We start from the raw sequence: 17717 nt of genomic DNA, 5'->3' as shown, positions 1-17717 counted from the left end.
TTACAGAATAGTCTAAATACCAGGACCACGGAGAGAGACCAGTTACAGAATAGTCTAAATACCAGGACTACTGAGAGAAACTAGTTACAGAATAGTCTAAATACCAGGACCGCAGAGAAAACCAGCTACAGAATAGTCTCACAACCAAAACTAAAGACAGAGACCAGTTGCACAATACTCTCACCACAATAACTCGGAGAGAGACCAGCTCCAGAATAGTCTAAATACCCGGACCACTGAGAGAAACCAGTTACAGAATAGTCTAAATACCAGGACCACTGAGAGAGACCAGTTACAGAATAGTCTGAATACCAGGACCACTGAGAGAGACCAGTTACAGAATAGTCTAAATACCAGGACCACGGAGAGGGACCAGTTACAGAATAGTCTAAATACCAGGACTACTGAGAGAAACCAGTTATAGAATAGTCTAAATACCAGGACCGCAGAGAAAAACAAGCTACAGAATATTCTCACAACCAAAACTAAAGACAGAGACCAGTTGCACAATACTCTCACCACAATAACTCGGGAGAGAGACCAGCTACAGAATAGTCTAAATACCAGGACCACTGAGAGAGACCAGTTACATAATAGTCTAAATACCAGTACTACAGAGAGAGACCAGTTACAGAATAGTCTGAATACCAGGACCACTGAGAGAGACCAGTTACAGAATAGTCTATATACCAGGACCACTGAGAGAGACCAGTTACAGAATAGTCTAAATACCAGGACCACGGAGAGAGACCAGCTACAGAATAGTCTAAATACCAGGACTACTGAGAGAAACCAGTTACAGAATAGTCTAAATACCAGGACCGCAGAGAAAAACAAGCTACAGAATAGTCTCACAACCAAAACTAAAGACAGAGACCAGTTGCACAATATTCTCACCACAATAACTCGGGAGAGGGACCAGCTACAGAATAGTCTAAATACCCGGACCACTGAGAGAAACCAGTTACAGAATAGTCTAAATACCAGGACCACAGAGAGAGACCAGTTAAAAAACAGCCTTAGGTTCTATGGTTAGTGCAGTCTTTAATTTTCCTAATTTAGAAGTATCATTTTATTTCATACTTAGAAGAGACATAATATATTTATCGACTTTTACGTGCCTGCTGTTCTATTCCGTTTATCTCAGAGAAACCCTGTCTGGATGGATGGTGGAAGTTTGGCACCAGCTGTTACTATGTCTCCTCCACGATGGACAGCTCTGGGGCCGGTCAGCGGCAGTGCAGAACAATGGGTGCTGATTTGGTTATTATAAACAGCAGAGAAGAACAGGTAATAGATAACACATTAGTAATACTATAATACTACTGTTTCTTTATTATTATTATTATTATCTACTTCTCTGATTAGTATTCAACCTGTGTAACCAATTGTATCACCAATGTTCATATCACTGTCAATTTATAAAATATACTTCCTGTCAGCAAAGTAAGTTTTCATGAGACTATATCTAGACCTATTCTATAGTATAGAAGCTGAGGCTGCAACCTGATCTCATAGTTTCACTTCTAAATTCAAATGTAATCTAGATTAATATATTTTTGACGCATTAATTCCACATGGTTAAAGGGTTAATTCTGTGTGTTACTGGGTTAAATCGGGTGGTTACAGGGTTAATTCTGTGTGGTTACTGGGTTAATCGGTGTGGTTACAGGGTTAAAACACTTACGGTTAGTGGTTAAGGTTTGGGTTATGGGTTGGGAATGCTTAAAACTAAAATGATTAAACACAACTCTCTGTTTCCATCAAGTACTCTCCCAGCTTGCTAGACCATTGTGAACTGTCGTGGTGCAGTCGTCAGAGCAGAGTGCTTGGTCTGTGTGGTCTGAGCACGCTTCCCCCTCTGGGCATCATGAGTTTGCACCAGTGTTCTGCAACAGTTTGGTATTGTTTTAGTGAGCACTGAGGAAGGAATATATGGAAGTACTCAGGACCTTTTCAAACATCCTGAATCCCCTTGTATTTCTAGTGACCAGGCTGAGTACATTATACTACTACTACTACTATTAGACTACTACTACTATTATTTATAACATGTAAAAGTGTTTCTCTGCTGTGGAGATTAAATAATGGCCATTGTTTTTCTTCCAAAATTATATTATAGATATTTATCAATGGATTTAAGAAGAATGTCTGGATTGGTACATATAAAAAAGATGGAATCTGGGAGTGGATTGGCATAACACTATTTAAACCTACGTGAGTGAAGAGGTTCTGGAGGACTTTTACACTCTTTTTCTGTTGTAATAAATTACTTTTTTTACAGTGTGATCATCCTCTCCTCACCCAGCTCTCTGTCTCCCTCTCTCTCTGTAGAATGGTAACAACTGAGCCTGGGGACTAGGTTAACTGTCTGATTCTCTATGTAGAATGATAACAACTGAGCCTGGGGACTAGGTTAACTGTCTGATTCTCTATGTAGAATGGTAACAACTGATCCTGGGGACTAGGTTAACTGTCTGATTCTCTATGTAGAATGGTAACAACTGATCCTGGGGACTAGGTTAACTGTCTGATTCTCTCTGTAGAATGGTAACAACTGATCCTGGGGACTAGGTTAACTGTCTGATTCTCTATGTAGAATGGTAACAACTGATCCTGGGGACTAGGTTAACTGTCTGATTCTCTATGTTGTATTGGATGATTTTCAACTCTGATTCTCTGTGTTTTTATAGCTATTGGATGGAAGGGGCCTAACATGCTCGAGTGTGTTGAGATCTAGCGGCATCAACCCATTGAAGAGTTGGAAAATGGTCTATGTGCTACTCCAAAATACTGGGTGTGTCAAAACCGTTCACCCCATAGTCTAATTATAATAGCTAAATGTAAGCCCTTATCTTATGGAATTGCACTGGTTTTCCCTTTGTTAGTCTTAAACTGTTTTTGTTTCTATGTGTAATTAAATTGAAAGATGTATTCATGTCTTTAAAGAGACCAGAGCTATGTGGAGTCTACCATTCATCAGGCCCAGGGGAGTGGAACTGTGGTCTAGTAGGCTCTAACTGTGGTTTAGATTTTTACCATTATGGTGTGCATATAACAATTTAACAAGATGCTGTTTTCATATAAGTTTTTACAGTTATCAATACATTTCAAATGCAGCAGTGTTCTGTTTTCGCTTCCATTCTGTTCCATATGTACCATGTGTTCATTCTACTGATTAAATACATGTATATACTATGATCCAGGTATGTAATTTACTTGTCAGGTATACTGTATTACTAAGTGTTGTAATGTACTGATAGTAACTCCAGTGATTTCCTTCTAAATGGTTATTAGTTGACATAGTACAGTAAAAACACCTCGACCTCTCTTACTCCAGTACAAAGGAACCAATGGGATCGTCCCAAAAGTGAAAACTCTGCCCAACTAGCGACACAATACAAACTTTCAGTTGACTGAACTTAAGTTACTCATAGTGTCTGTTTCCAACCACCCAGACATTTTCTGGATAAGCCCCAAGTTAACCACATGTTACTGTATATCTGAACCTATCATCCAGAGGTATATTATTTCATAATTGCTTATCAAAATAAGGTAACAGCTATCTTGATGTTGACACAGAATGTGGGGTCTTTTGGACTTTAAAACACGAGGGGCACGTAACTTCAATTTTACATTTCACGATCACTCAGTATATTTTGTTACGTTAAATGCGGGACATACGGGACAATGGGTTTAGAGGTATATAACTTTTTTTTTTCATATTTTACTCAATAAGAGTATCCAACAATGCAGACCGGATATTGATGATGACACTTACAGTACATGTACGCCAACAAGCCCAGGAAAAGGATGATGGTGTTCGTGTTAAATATTAAAGTATAAATCAAATCACACACAGATGGAAACACACACTTTAACAGGTGAGAGTACTGCAGTAAATACATGTTCCTTAATGATCAATAAGAGCAACTAAACCCTTACAACCAGAGATAAGCCACAAATATCTGACATAATACTCTGTGATTCAGCACATTTTCTGTGGTGGAAGACACCCTCCTGGAGTATCTGCACTGGGATCATAGGCCTGTTTGTCTACTGTAAGTTTGCTATACGTTAATAGTGAGTTACTGTTTGTTTTGACTGAAACATTTCTCAGATTCAATGGTGTGATAGTGTTTGATGAACTTTTTCCCTTTTACAGAATGTTGGGTTAAAAGGTTTAAGGTTAGGGTCAGGGGTTAGCTAAAAGGTTTAAGGTTGAGGTCAGTGTTAGCTAAAAAGGATTAAGGTTAGGATTAGGGGAAGGGTTAGCTAAAAGGGTTATGGTTAAGGTGAGGGAATGGTTAGCTAACATGCTAAGTAGTTGCAAAGTAGCTAAAATATAGTAAGTAGTTGACAAGTTGCTAATTAGCTAAAACGCAAATGTTGAACGTGATGAAAATGCTAAAGTTGTCCAATCCCAAAATTTGGGTTTTTTAGACGTTTGCCTACCTGTCCACACTGACCAATCACCCTATTTTAGTGTATGCCTTAAGTAACCATCTATATTATGTAAAACATAGAAATAAACACCCTAGAAACAGACATATAACTGTACAACATAGAACTAAACCAAAAACCCCGGAAACATAAATTAAACGCCCCTCTACATAAACCCACACTCAAAACCATATAAAACAAATACCCCCTGCCACGTCCTGACCAAACTATAATACAAATAACCCCTTTACTGGTCAGGATGTGACAGTACCCCAAAGGTGCAGACCCCGGATGCACCTGACAACAAAAAATCTACAAAATAAACCCCTAATCTAAAGGGAGGGAAGGGAGGGTGGCTGCCATCACCGACGGCTCCAGTGCAACACCCCACCTCCCCAAACCTCCTACAGTGGAGGTGGCTCAGGCTCAGGCCTTAGTCCCCTACCTGACCAATCCACCCCCACTGAATACCTCTGCCTGAAGCCAGTCACTGCAGACCCTGGACTGTACTCTGGGAGCTCCGGACTGTAGGGCGACTGGGAGCTCCGGACTGTAGGCCGACTCTGGGAGCTCCGGACTGTAGGGCGACTCTGGGAGCGCCGGTTCCAGACTGTAGGGCGACTCTGGCTGCGCCCGGTTCCGGACTGTAGGGCGACTCTGGCTTCACCGGTTCCGACTGTAGGCCCTCTCACTCGGTTCGGACTGTCAGGCCCTCTCACTCGGTTCCGGACTGTAGGCCCTCTCACTCGGTTCTGGACAGTGGGCCGTCTAACTTCGGTTCGGACAGTGGGCCGTCTCTCTTGGTTCCAGACAGTGGGCCGTCTCTATACGGGGCACTGTCGCGAAGCTCTGGACGAGGCACTGTTGCCGGATACTCTGGACGAGGCACTGTTGCCGGAATTTCTGGACGAGGCACTGTTGCCAGAAGTTCTGGACGAGGTACTGTCGTCGGAAGCTCGGGACTGGGCTGACGCACTGGAAGCCTGGTGCGTGGGGCTGGTACTGGAGGTATCAGACTGGAGACACGCACCTCAAGGCTAGTGCGAGGAGCGGGAACATTTGATTTTGGATTAGATTTGTTGTCCTAGCACCACACAGCCTGGTCTCTGACCTCCTCCCTGTTTCATCGTCGAGTCTGTGATCAGGCCTACCACCGTCATGTCGTCTGCAAACTGCAAACTTAATGATAGTGTTGGAGTTGTTCACGGCCACACAGTCGTGGGTGAACAGGGAGTACAGGAGGGGAACTAAGCACGCACCCCTGAGGGGCCCCCATGTTGAGGGTCAGCGTGGCGAATGTGTTGTTGCCTACCCCCACCACCTGGGGCAGCCCGCCACGTTGCCTTGGTGTTCTTGAGCACATGGAATAAGGTGATCTGTTTGAAACGTAGGTCGTACAGACTGGGTCAGGGTCGAGGTTGAAAATGTCAGTGAAGACATTTGCCATCTGTTCAGCGCATGTTCCTGGTAATCCGTCTGACCATGCGGCCTTGTGAATGTTAGCTTGTTTGAAAGTCTTACTCACACTGCCTACAGAGCTTGAACACAGTCGTCCGGAACAGTTAGTGCTCGCTTGCATGGATCAGTGTTACTAGCCTCGATGCGAGCATAGACAGAATTTAGCTCGTCTGGTGGGCTCGCATCACTGGACAGCTCGTGGCTGGGTTTCCCTTTGTAATCTGTGATAGTTTGCAAGACCTGAAGTCAGAGATTTCCGAGTTCCCAGGTGTTTTGAACGCGGCATTAGGGGATCTGTTCTCCACCACCCACAACCTTCCTGGGTACATTTCTACATTCTGTCATTAAAAAGATGAAAAGAAATGTCCTAAGAAAGTGCTGCTCAATGACGTCATCAAGCTGTAATAGCTCCAAAAGGAGCTGTTATTAGATTAGATATGGTAATTTATGAGATCAGATATGATATGTTAATGTATGAGATCAGATATGATATGTTACTTTATGAGATCAGATAAAGGTAATTTATGAGATCAGATATGATATGATCATTTATGAGATTAGATATGATATGGTAATGTATGAGATCTGATATGGTAATACATGACATCAGATATGATATGGCAATTTATGAGATCAGATATGATATGGTAATTCAAGAGATCAGATATGATACTGTATGAGGTCAGATATATGGTAATTTATAAGATCAGATATGATACTGCGTTATATTTGTGGCAAATACAACATAACACACAACTGTATACCAATCTTAATATTTTCTAGCATGGTGGTGGCTGCATCATGTCATGGGTATCCTTGTCATCGGCAAAGAACTACTGAGTTTTTTTAGGATAAAAAAGAAATGGAATATAGCTATAAGCACAGGTAAAATCCTAGAGGAAAACCTGGTTGAGTCTGCTATCCAACAGACACTGGAAGAAAAACACCTTTCAGCAGGACAATAACCTAAAACACAAGGGTCAAATATACACTGTAATTGTTTACCAAGATGACATTGAATGTTCCCGAATAGCCTAGTTACAGTTTTGACTTAAATGGGCTTGAAAATCTATGGCAAGACTTGAAAATGGCTCTCCAGCAATGGTCAACAATTGTAAAAAGAATAATGTGCAAATATTGTACAATGCAGGTGTACAAAGCTCTTGGCAGTTTACCCCGAAATGCTCACAGCTGTAATCCCTGCCAAAGGTGATTCTAACATGTATTGAGTCAGGGGTGTGAATACGTATGTCAATTTGATAGTTCTGTACGTTCAATACATTTGCAAACATTTCTAAAAACATATATTCACTTTGTCATTATGGTGTGTTGTGTGTAGTTTAGTGAGATTTATTTTTATTATTCATTTTGAATTCAGACTGTAACACAACACAATGTGGAATAAGGGCTATGAATCCTATCTGAAGGCACTGTACATTCAACTGTGTTTGGTATTATAGCACTGCAATCACTGAGCTGTTTGAATATACAGATTATTGCCGCAAGGGACTCTGATTCATATAAGCATAATGATACAACTATACAGTATGGGAGAGAACAGTGGATTGATTATTTGTTCAAAATCTCAGCATTCTTTTATTGTAGAAAAGGGCATGAAACCTATCTTGATTCATCTGTTAAAGACACAGGTATTTGACAGCTAGTTACCAGATAAGGGGATGCAGTGTACCCAAATTAAATGTGAGCCTAGTATGTTAATATTTGTTACTTACTGCATTCATTTTTACTAAACATTACGTTTCTAAATAGTATGTAAGAGAGAATATAGTAGACGGTTTGTGTTCAAAAATGATTGATGACCTATTTTTGTGTCATGTGGTTGTGCCCATATATGTACATCCGGTCCTTCCGTTTTCACGCTATGGAGTGAGTGCTTATGTAACCTGATAGTGCATCTGTTTAGGGTAAAGCATGTGTTTGCATTAAAGTTGTCAAGGTGATTGATTTGTAGTGACCTTGTTGAACTGTGGAACGTGTTTGAAAAAATGTAAAGAGTAGGGCACTGTGGTAGTGAGCTTATGTCTCTGCTGTTTGGTGACATTGTATATAAAACAGTTATTTCCGTGGGTGGGTGGGGGTTTGGGGCGGTAGGCTATTGGTCAGTATAAGTAAAGAGCTGTGAACACTATGAGCGACAAGAAACCTTGAGAGATAAACCACAGAGACTCTAAAGAAGAAAGAAATAAAACATGGCTCCTAGACCAATTTTAGGTGTATTGTGATTTAACTTCAATGAGTGAAATTGCTGTCTCTCTCCGTGTGTGTGTGTGTGTGTGTGTGTGTGTGTGTGTGTGTGTGTGTGTGTGTGTGTGTGTGTGTGTGTGTGTGTGTGTGTGCGTTGTGTGTGTGTGTGTGTGCGTGTGTGGCTGTGTGTGTGTGTGTGTGTGTGTTGACAAGGACCTGTAGCGTCTGTGAGGGGAGCTAATGACCTATGTCCCCCAAGCAGACACATCGACAGCCCCTGAAAGAACTTCATTGGACTCTATGTAAATTGGAAACCACATATCCTGAGGCTGCATTTATTGAGCCGGGGATTTTAACAAGGCTAATCTGAAAACAAGGCTCCCCAAATTCTATCAGCATATCGACTGTGCTACCAGGGCAGGCAAAACCCTAGACCACTGTTATTTTAACTTCCGAGAGCATATAAGGCCCTCCCCCCGCCCGCCCTTGGAAAAGCTGACCACGACTCCATTTTGTTGCTCCCAGCCTATAGACAGAAACTAAAACAGGATGCTCCCGCCCTCAGGTCTGTTCAACGCTGGTCCGACAAATCGGAATCCACGCTTCAAGATTGCTTCGATCACGTGGACTGGGATATGTTCCGCATTTCTGCGAACAACAACATTGACGAATACGCCTGACTCGGTGTGCAAGTTCATTAAACCTGTTGGGGGAGGGGGCAGTATTTTCACGGCTGGATAAAAAAACGTACCCGATTTAATCTGGTTACTAATCCTACCCAGTAACTAGAATATGCATATACTTATTATATTGGATAGAAAACACCCTAAAGTTTCTAAAACTGTTTGAATGGTGTCTGTGAGTATAACAGAACTCATTTGGTAGGCAAAACCCTGAGACAGATTCTGACAGGAAGTGGATACCTGATGTGTTGAATTACGTTTAAGCCTATGCCATTGAAACACACAGGGGCTTATTAATGTTTTGGCACTTCCTATTGCTTCCACTAGATGTCACCAGCCTTTACAAAGTGTTTTGAGTCTTCTACTGTGAGATCTGACCGAACAAGCCTTGAACGGTGATGGCCGATTAGACTCTGGCGCGAGGTCATGTTGGGTACCCTCGTTCCAATATGTTTTAAAGAGAACGCATTCGTCCACCTTGAATATTATTCATGTTCTGGTTAAAAAAGCACTAATGATTTATGCTATACAACGTTTGACATGTTTGAACGAACGTAAATATATTTTTCCCCTCGTTCATGAAGTGAAGTCCGTCGGGCTTAGATCATGGCTAACAACACGGAGCTTTTTGGACATAAATGATGAGCTTTTTTTGAACAAAACTACATTCGTTATGGACCTGGGATTCCTGGAAGTGACATCTGATGAAGAGAATCAAAGGTAATGGATTATTTACATAGTATTTTCGATTTTAGATCTCTCCAACATGGCCGTTAGTCTGTATCGCAGAAAGCGTATTTTTCTGGGCGCAGTGCTCGGATTATTGCAAAGTGTGATTTCCCAGTAAGGTTATTTTTAAATCTGGCAAGTCGATTGCGTTCAAGAGATGTAAATCTATAATTCTTTAAATGACAATATAATATTTTACCAATGTTTTCTAATATTAATTATTTAATTTGTTGTGCTGACTTGACTGCCGGTTATTGGAGGGAAACGATTTCCTGAACATCAGCCATAGTAAAACGCTGTTTTTGGATATAAATATGAACTTGATAGAACTAAAAAATGCATGTATTGTCTAACATAATGTCCTAGGAGTGTCATCTGATGGAGATTGTCAAAGGTTAGTGCATCATTTTAGCTGGTTTTATGGTTTTGGTGACGCCTGTCTTTGAATTGACAAAACCTTACACACAGCTATGGTCAATGTACTCTCCTAACATAATCTAACTTTATGCTTTCTAAAACCTTTTGAAATCGGACAACGTGGTTAGATTAAGGAGATGTTTATCTTTCAAAGGGTGTAAGATAGTTGTATGTTTGAAAAATTTGAATTTTGACATTTATTTGGTTTCAAATTTCCCGCTCTTGAAATGCACCTGCTGTTGATAGGGTGCACCACGGGTGGCACGCTAGCGTCCCGACAAGTAGCCCCAAGAGGTTAATAAGTGCATCGGTGATGTCGTACCAACAGCGTCCATTAACCTGTTAGGGCTAGGGGCGTATTGACACGGCTGGATAAAAAACATACCCGATTTAATCTGCTTACCACTCCTACCCAGTAACTAGAATATGCATATACTTATTACATATGGATAGAAAACACCCTACATTTTCTAAAACTGTTTGAATGGTGTCTGTGAGTATAACAGAACTCAAATGGCAGATCAAAACCTGAGACAGATTCCTTTACAGGAAGTGGCCTGTCTATTTGTTGAACTTCTTTTTTTTCCATCTCTATCATTTTACTAAGGATCTCTGCTCTAACGATACACTTCCCACGTGTCCATGGCGCTCAGAGCCGAAAAAACGCATTCTCATTCCAGCCCCAGGCTAAACACGTTCGCCTTTCTCAAGTGGCGATCAAGGGACACTCGTTAAGTGCAGTGACCCTCGCCCCACGCCTTTGGTTTTTCCTCTGTTTTGAAAAAGGAGATTCCCTGTCGAATATTATCCCTTTTCTCACGAGAAAAATGTCGTAAAATAAAATTATTTTACGGTTGACATGCTTAAATACTAATGGAATATTTAATTTATTTTTATGTCGTACACACTTCTTTACTTTTTTGGATAGTGTCACAGAGCATACGAACAAAAAGCCTACCGCTATTCGGATATACGATTATTATTTTCGTATTAACACATTTATTATTGAATAGTCCATCCTATTGCATTTCTGACCAAAAAATACATCAAACTTTTATAATATTAAATCTGAATTTTGGTAGAACTAAATTCGGTGTCTAAATAGCTAGCCAGTGATACTGGGCTATGTACTTAGAATATTACCAAAGTTTGCGGGTATCCTAGTTCTGAATTCACATCTAATATTAAAAGCTGTTTTAATCATATATATAACTTGATTACACATGCATTATTTATAACATAATTCTATTGTGTCATCTGATGAGATCATCAAAGGTTAATGCTGCATTTGTATCTTCTTTTTTTACATTATATGCTAGCTTAAAAAAAATGGGTATTGATTATTCTTACTCTCTACATTATGTTTTTGCTTTCAGCTGTAAAGCCATTTTTGCAGAATCACAATAGTGTGGTTTGCTTCCTGTTTAGTGGGGATTTGAAATTTTGGAAAAAATATGTGCCCATTTTTTTACTGCCTCCTACACCACTCTCAAAGCTAGAATATGCATATTATTTTCAGGTTTGGTTAGAAAACGCCCTAAAAAGATTTACTAAAACTGTTTGAATGGTCTCTGTGGGTATAACCGAACTCCTATGGCAGGCAAAAACCTGACAAGGTTTCATGCAGGAAGCAGGCCTGTCTGACAAGGAGTTTTTTTGCATCTTTTATTAATATCTTTTAACGTACAGATTCCCAGGGCTCCAATAGGCTCTCTCCGGGCGGAAAATCGCGAAAAGGTTGACCGAAGGGCAGCCTCAGGCTGAACAGACTATCATCTTATTCAATTGTGTCCCACATTGGGGTGACATGAGTGGGCCTTTGAGTTGCCCCTATATTTTAATTCGGCTGTTTTAGTTTTATTGCAATTCCGGTCGGAATATTATCGCTTTTCTTCGGATAAAAAGCACTAAATTGATTTATTAAACGTGGTTGACATGCTTGAAGTACGGTAATGGATACTTGCATTTTTTCCGCCATCCGCTCATGACCGTGAATTACCTTCTGATAGTGGCTAAGATTCCACGAAACAAACGTTTTTGGATATAATGATGGTTTTTTGGACCAAACCTACATTTGTTATTGAAGAAGAAATTCCCGGAACTGCATTCTGACGAAGAGCAAGAAAGGTAAGAACATTTTGCTTATAGGAAATTTTCGATTTTGGTAAGCTTCAACTGCGTGGGTGTCTAAATCGCTAGCCCTGTGATACCGGCTATGTACTTAGAATATTGCAAAGTGTGCTTCATCAGAGAAGGCTATTTTTAAAATCGGGGCATGTCGAGTGCCTAGAGGAGTAATGTAATCTATAATCTTAAACAAATAATTTTTACATGCTTTTCTATGAACGTTTATCGTGGTAATTTCACTGTTGTAAATTCCCCGGAAGTTTGCGGGTATACTAATTCTAAACATCGCTTGCTAATGTAAAAAGCTGTTTTTGATATAAATATGAACTTGATTGAACAAAACATGCATGTATTGTATAAACATAATGTCCTAGGGTTGTCATCTGATGGAGATCGGTCAAAGGTGAGTGCTTCATTTAGCTGTCTTCTGGGTTTTGGTGACATTATGAACTGCGGCTTGAAAAATGGTGTCACAATCAGATTATTTCTGGGACTTGGTACTCTGCTAACATAATCTAATTTTTTGCTTTCGATTTGTAAAACCTTTTTGAAATCGGACAATGTGGTTAGATTAACGAGATGTGTCTTGTCTTCAAATGGCTGTAAGATAGTCGTATGTTTGAAAGAAATTGAATTAATAGAATTTTTGGTTTTGAAAATCGCACCACAGGCTGCAAGTGGCTGTTACGTAGGTGGGACGATTCGTCCCCCTGCCAAGTTAAATAAAGGAGAGTCTTGTCTTTAAAATGCTGTGAAATAGTCATATGTTTGAAAAATTGAAGTTTTTGTATTTTGAGGAATTTGTAATTAGCAACATGCCTAACTCATTGGATATTGGAGCAGGTGTTCCGCATAAGCGGAACGTCTAGATGTAAGAGGTTATTAACAAACCGCCATGCCGGTTTAGCCCACTAGGTACATTCCTCTACCATTTCTTTGTAACGATACCTACTGTTTTGTATGCATTCTGTGAATTACTTAGTTTAGTAAATAATGATTTTTAAGACAATTGATGTGATGTGGATGACTTAGTGAAGACTGGGTTCTTGCAGATAACTGTGTAATCTGAATATTTTCCTTTGTGCCCGACCTCCTAGTTAATCTTACAGTTACACGATTAATTAGTTTAATCGTGTGCAGAATAATAATTACAGAGATTTATTTGATAAACATGTCTCAGTTTAATGTTGCCAAAGACACAACAGCAGTGTTGAATGGGTAATTCTATCAAATATATATCATTGTATGTTTGAATTAGTGCTCATATAAACTGTTTTCATCACTGCCTTGTAAACCCATTTCTTGTAAGTTGGAGCTACTGTACATGATTGTCTGGGGTGCTGTACAGATTTGACCACTTGACAAGACGTTGACATTTAGGGTATGTCCACCTGTAACATAATAATAATAAAGATTATGAAATATTATTATATTATATTAAATTATTATAATTTTTTATAATAATACAAATCTGTCAATCAACCAAATGTATTTCTCTCTAAAAGCCCTTTTTGCATCAGCTAAGTTGCTCACAAAGTGTTTTACAGATACCCAGTCTAAAAAATCTAAGACCCATCAATGCATATGTGTATAGCATCTAGGAAACACTCCCTAGAAGTCATAAACCTAGGATTAAAACTAGAGAGGAACCAGCTCCGACATCATTCTTTGGGTATGCTTTTCTGCAAGGGGACAGGGACGACTGCACCGTATTGAGGGGAGGATGGATGGGGCCATGTATCGCGAGATCTTGGCCAACAACCTCTTTCCTCAGTAAGAGCATTGAAGATGGGTCGTGGCTGGGTCTTCCAGCATGAGACAACGACCCACACAGCCAGAGCAACTAAGGAGTGGCTCTGTAAGAAGCACTCTCAAGGTCCTGGAGTGGCCATAGCCAGTCTCCAGACCTGAACCCAAAAGAAAATATTTGGAGGAGCTGAAAGTCCGCGATTGCCCAGTGACAGCCCCGAAACCTGAAGGGATGGAGAAGGTCTGTATGGAGGAGTGGGCCAAAATCCCTCACTGCAGTGTGTGCAAACCTGGTCAAGAACTACAGGGAAACGTTATTCACGATCTCCATGAATTCCCAACAAAGGTTTCTGTACCAAATATTAAGTTCTGCTTTTCTGATGTATCAAATACTTATGTCATGCAATAAAATCCAAATTAATTCCTTAAAATCATACAATGTGATTTTCTGGATTTTGTCTCACAGTTGAAGTGTACCTATGATAAAAATTACAGACCTCTACATGCTTTGTAAGTAGGAAAACCTGCAAAATCGGCAGTGTATCAAATAACTTTTCTCCCCACTGTATATATCTTTTTTTTTCTCTGTATTCTAAAATAGGCATTTGCTCTTTTGATCAGGATTCTCTCTCTGTGTCAACCCCTAGCTATAACCTGACACCTACCATGCAGCCTGCACAAACAAAGATTTTTTTTTTTTTAACCTTTATTTAACTAGGAAAATCAGTTAAGAACAAATTCTTATTTTCAATGACAGCCTAGGAACAGTAGGTTAACTGCCTTGTTCAGGGCGGAGAACAACAGATTTGTACCTTGTCAACTCAGGGATTTGAGCTTGCAACCTTTCAAGGTTATTAATCCAATTCTAACCACTAGGCTACCAGCTGCCGCGGCCAGAGGAAGAGCTGTCATTCATTGAAGGTAATCCATTTTTCTTTAAACCCTTGTATTTTCTTCTAAAATGTTATACATAAAATGCCATTTATATCCTTTAAATGTTTACATGTATAATTATTTTTTAATTCCTTTCCTATAAAAATAATGTTACTCAGCATGTTTCTCTGCTTGTAACCGAACAACCTCCCACACACAGCCACATGTTGGGGGGGTGACATAGGTCATTAGCTCCCCCCCAGACCGCTACAGATCCTTGTCAACACACACACACAAACACACACACACGGAGAGATGAGAGAGAGACAGCGATCCATTTTCAATGAAGTTAAATCACAATACACCTAAAATTGATCTGGAGCAATGTTTTATATCTTTATTAGAGTCTTCGTGGTTTATCTCTCAAGAGTTTCTCTTGTCTGGTGTTCACAGCTCTTTACTCTATACTGACCAATACTCTACCCCCCGGAAATTACTGTTGCATATACAACATCCTAAACAGTAGAGACATAAGTTCACTACAACATTTGCCCTACTCTTTCCAATATGTTCAAACACATTCCATAGTTCAACAAGGTCACTACACATCAATCACCTTGACAACTTAAATGCAAACACATGCTTTACCCCCTAAACAGATGCACTATCAGGTTACATAAGCACTCACTCGATAGCGTGAGAATGGCATGACCGGATGTACATGATATGGCATAACCGACACATAAAATAGATCATCAATCATTTTTTGAACACAAACCACCTTCTCCCAACTAAAGAGAGTCCAGCTACAGAATAGTCTAAATACCAGGACCACTGGAGAGAGACCAGTCACAGAACAGTCTAAATACCAGCACCACAGAAAGGAGACCAGTACAGAACAGCCTAAATACCAGGACCACGAGTAGAGAGACCAGCTACAGAATAGCCTATATTCCAGGACCACAGAGAGAGATTCAGCTACAAAATAGTCTCACCACAAGGACCAAAGACAGGGACCAGCAGCAAACTCTTAAAGTTATGACTGCTGAAAGAGATCAATTAAAGATTAGTCTTAACTCCAGTGACTAAAGAGAGACCAGTTTGGAGAAATTTCTAAATACCAGGATCACTGTAGGAGACCAGTTACAAACCAGGCTTGGGTTCTATGGTGAGTGCAGTCTTTTTATTTTCTTATTTAGAAGTACAATTTTATTTCATACTTAGAAGAGATGTAATATATTTGTAGATGTTTCTAATGCCTGCTACTGTTCTGTTGTGTTTATCTCTTGTGAGGAACCCTGTCTGGATGGATGGTGGGAAGTTTGGCACCAGCTGTTATTATGTCACCTCCAGGATGCTGGAAACAGCTGGGGGCAGTCAGAGAAAAAGTGCAGAAACAATGATGTGCTGCTTGGTTATTATAAACAGCAGAGAAGAACAGGTAATATAATATATATTATTAATGTACTATAATACTACTGTTTCGATTTGTTGTTGTTGTTATTATCTATTATTATTATCTACTTCTCTGATTATTATTCAATAGCAACCAATTGTATCACCAATGTTCATGTAACTGTCAATTTATAAAACTCATACTTCCTGTCAGAATAGCATGTTTGCATGAGACTATAGCATCTAGACCTATACTATAGCAATGAGGGCTGCAACCTGATCTCATAGTTTCACTTCAAAAATTCTGATGGTAATCTTGATGAAAGTCTATTTTTCAGCCACATTCCGCATGGTTATAGGGGTTAATTCTGCTACCGGTTAGAGGTATAATTCTGTGTATTTACAGGGTTAATACGGAATCTCGGAGTGTTGTGGCAAAAACACCATTTTAACCTCTACGTAAGGAACATGTTCTGGAGGACTTTTACACAATTTTTTCTGTTGCTGAAATTACTTTTTACAGTCTGATAATCTCGTCCTCAACAGCCAGCTCTCTCTCTCTCCCTCTGTCGGATTTTAACAATTGAGCCTGGGGACTAGGTTAATATTCTCTATGTTGTATTGGATGATTTTCAACTCTGATTCTCTGTGTTGTTTGTAGCATATTGGATGAGAGGAACCAAATAACTTGAATGACAAGGTGGCTTGTGTTGAGATCTCACAGACAGCATCAGACCCATTGAAGAATTGGAAGGATGACCATGCTCTCCCGAAAATACTGTGTGTGTGAACCCATTCACACTGTGGTCCAATTGCAATAGCAAAATTTAATTCCCTATCTTATAGAGTTGAACTGGTTTCTGTGTTAGGCTGAACCTGTTTTTGTTCCTATGTATAACTACATTGAAAAAGCGTATTTGATGTCTTTAAAATCCATGTCTGTAGGTTTGTCTGTTTCATCAGGCCAGAATTCTCGAACTGTGTGGATTCATATCCCCTTTGTGGTTTACATATTATATACCATATTTATATGTTTTTTAAATTACCGATGTGCATATAAAAAATATCTATTGAATTTTGCCAGTTATCAACCCATTTCAAATGCAGCAGTGTTCTATATTTGTGTCATTCTGTTCTATGTATCATGTGTTCATTCTACTGACTAAATACATCTATATACTGTGATCCAGATATACTGTATTACTAAGTATTTGTAATGTACTAATATTATTTCCAGTGTTTTTCCTTCTAAAAGGATGTCAGTTATTAGTTGCCTTTGATAAAAACACTTTAGTTAATAGATAAAAATATCATATCATAAAGTTAACGCATACCAGATTAGACACTAGATGTGTTTTCATGCATGACATGTACAGAGCCTGTATTCACCGTCCCAGAGAAAGTGCTGATCAAACGTTTTCTTTACCTCCGTAATGTTAGTATATATTTTTTTACTTAGCTTGCAGTACAAAAACAATATGATAGTCCCAAAAGTGCAAGCTTTCTGCCCAACCAGCAGCACAATACTCCTGTTTGATCAAATATTCACTTTTAAAACATTTGTGCAGTATTCTGTAGCTACACATACTACCCGTTTCCAACCACTTACACATTTTCAGATAAACCCAAATTAACCAC

At 39.6% G+C, this 17717-nt stretch overlaps 1 long non-coding RNA gene across 2 annotated transcripts; it reads left to right on the top strand.

The window, feature by feature from the left end:
- Nucleotides 1-208: 208 nt before the first annotated feature.
- LOC106595459 (uncharacterized) lies at nt 209-2711 on the top strand. Of its 2 annotated transcripts, XR_006763531.1 has the most exons (4): nt 211-1031; nt 1148-1290; nt 2123-2217; nt 2694-2711. It is a non-coding gene; the product is annotated as an uncharacterized lncRNA (long non-coding RNA). The 2 variants fall into 2 exon arrangements; XR_006763530.1 differs by having other exon boundaries at nt 209-1290.
- The last annotated feature ends 15006 nt before the right edge of the window (nt 2712-17717 follow it).

This window comes from Salmo salar, unplaced genomic scaffold (assembly GCF_905237065.1).
Source record: "Salmo salar unplaced genomic scaffold, Ssal_v3.1, whole genome shotgun sequence".
Classification (NCBI taxonomy): Eukaryota; Metazoa; Chordata; class Actinopteri; order Salmoniformes; family Salmonidae; genus Salmo; species Salmo salar.
Note: the sequence above shows the minus strand (reverse complement) of the source record. Positions and strands in the feature narration are given on the sequence as shown.